At 31.8% G+C, this 2,612-nt stretch overlaps 1 non-coding gene across 1 annotated transcript; it reads right to left on the reverse strand.

The window, feature by feature from the left end:
* Nucleotides 1-2,294: 2,294 nt before the first annotated feature.
* On the reverse strand, nucleotides 2,295-2,402 carry LOC112731636 (small nucleolar RNA R71). The gene has a single exon (XR_003167407.1). It is a non-coding gene; the product is annotated as a small nucleolar RNA R71 (small nucleolar RNA).
* Between the last annotated feature and the right edge of the window lie 210 nt (nucleotides 2,403-2,612).

Below are 2,612 nucleotides of genomic sequence, written 5' to 3' on the forward strand. Positions count from 1 at the left end.
TGAAATATGTTGAATCATATCTGGCTATAAAGCCATACCCAAACTACTTTGGGATTGGTATTCAACTAATCACTCCAGCCCATGTAATTATATGTTGCATCCTGGCTGGCTGTAAAGCCATGTCTCAATCCTTATACTCAAGAGAAGAGCTTCTTTGTCTTTCTTAGCCAATTGGCTGTTGAATGCAAGGAATGTCAGGCGTGTCATGTCTGAGTTACATACTAAAGCTTGGCTGGCTATTAAGCCATGCTTGACCCTTTGATTGGAGCTTTAGAGCATAAGATTCCTGGAATTCATATTAAAAATTTTGAATCCTTATTTTTCTTTTTTTTAAATAATTTTCGAAAAATATAAGTTAAAAATCTAAAAAAATCATAAAATCATAAAAATCAAAAATATTCTTGTTTCTTGTTTGAGTCTTGAGTCACATTATAAGTTTGGTGTCACTTGCATATGCATCTTGCAATTTTCGAAAATTTCATGCATTCATAGTGTTCTTCATGATCTTCAAGTTGTTCTTGGTAAGTCATCTTGTTTGATCTTGATGATTTTTTGTTTTGTGTCTTTTCATGTTTATCATATGCATTCTTGAATTCTTAGTGCGTAAGCATTAAAGAATTCTAAGTTTGGTGTCTTGCATGTTTTCTTTGCATTAAAGATTTTTCAAAATTATGTTCTTGATGTTCATCATGACATTCAAAGTGTTCTTGGTGTTCATCTTGACATTCATAGCATTATTGCATGCATTCATTGTTTTGATCTAAAAATTTCATGCATTGCATAATTTTCATGTTTTTCTCTTGCATCATAAAAATTCAAAAATCAAAAAAATATCTTTCCCTTTTTCTCTCATCAAATTCGAAAATTGAGTTGACTTTTTCAAAAATTTTTAAAATCAAGTTGTTTCTTATGAGTCAAATCAAATTTTCAAATTTGAAAATCTTATCTTTTTCAAAATCTTTTTCAAAAATCAAATCTTTTTCAAAATTCTTAGTTATTTTCGAAAATTCCAAAAATATTTTTCAAAAATCTTTTTCTCATTTTAAATCATAATTTTCGAAAATAACTTAAACAATTAATGTTTTGGTTCAAAAATTTGAAGTTTGTTACTTGCTTGTTAAGAAAAATTCAAACTTTAAGTTCTAGAATCATATCTTGTGATTTCTTGTGAATCAAGTCATTAATTGTGATTTTAAAAATCAAATCTTTTTCAAAACTAATTTCAACCATATCTTTTCAAAAATATCTTCTTATCTTATCTTTTTCAAAAATATCTTTTCGAAATATCTTTTCTAACTTCCTAACTTCTTATCTTTTCAAAATTTGTTTCAACTAACTAACTAACTTTTTGTTTGTTTCTTAACTTTTTCAAAACTACCTAACTAACTCTCTCTCTCTCATTTTTTCGAAAATATCTCTCCCCTTTTTCAAAATTTCTTTTTAATTTATTAATTATTTTAATTTATAAAAAAAAATTCGAAAAAATACTAAACTTTTTCAAAAACTATTTTCAAAAATCACTAACTCCTTTTCAAAAATAAAATTCAAAAATTCCCTCCTTCTCTCCCATCTCATTCTATTTATTCATTCATATCCTAACATCTCATCTCACATTCCAATCCTCACAGTTGTGTTTCTTCCTTTACATCACATCCTTTATCTCCCCCTCTTCTTCTACTTACAAAGGGATCCCTATACTGTGGTATAAAGGATCTCTATTATTATTATTATCATTTTTCTGTCCATTCTTCCTTGTATTATGAGCAGGAGCAAGGATAAGAACATTCTTGTGGAAGCAGATCCAGAACCTGAAAGGACTCTGAAGAGAAAATTAAAGAGAAGCTAAAATACAACAATCCAGAGAAAACCTTTCAGAAATTTTCGAACAGGCAGAGGAGATGGCAGGCGAAAATAATAATAATGAAAGGAGGATGCTTGGTGACTTTACTGCACCTAATTCCAATTTACATGGAAGAAGCATCTCCATTCCTGCCATTGGAGCAAACAACTTTGAGCTAAAACCTCAGTTAGTTTCTCTGATGCAGCAGAACTGCAAGTTTCATGGACTTCCATCTGAAGATCCTTTTCAGTTCTTAACTGAATTCTTGCAGATATGTGATACTGTTAAGACTAATGGAATAGATCCTGAAGTCTACAGGCTCATGCTTTTCCCTTTTGCTGTAAGAGACAGAGCAAGATTATGGTTGGATTCTCAACCTAAAGACAGCCTGAACTCTTGGGATAAGCTGGTCACGGCTTTTTTAGCCAAGTACTTTCCTCCTCAAAAGCAGAGCAAGCTTAGAGCTGATGTTCAAACCTTCAGACAGAAAGAAGGTGAATCTCTCTATGAAGCTTGGGAAAGATACAAACAGTTGACCAAAAAGTGTCCTTCTGACATGCTTTCAGAATGGACCATCCTGGATATATTCTATGATGGTTTATCTGAGCTATCAAAGATGTCACTGGACACTTCTGCAGGTGGATCCATTCACCTAAAGAAAACGCCTGCAGAAGCTCAAGAACTCATTGACATGGTTGCTAATAACCAGTTCATGTACACTTCTGAAAGGAATCCTGTGAGTAATGGGACGCCTATGAAGAAGGGAGTTCTT

The sequence above is a fragment of the Arachis hypogaea genome, chromosome 12, assembly GCF_003086295.3.
Source record: "Arachis hypogaea cultivar Tifrunner chromosome 12, arahy.Tifrunner.gnm2.J5K5, whole genome shotgun sequence".
Taxonomy (NCBI): domain Eukaryota; kingdom Viridiplantae; phylum Streptophyta; class Magnoliopsida; order Fabales; family Fabaceae; genus Arachis; species Arachis hypogaea.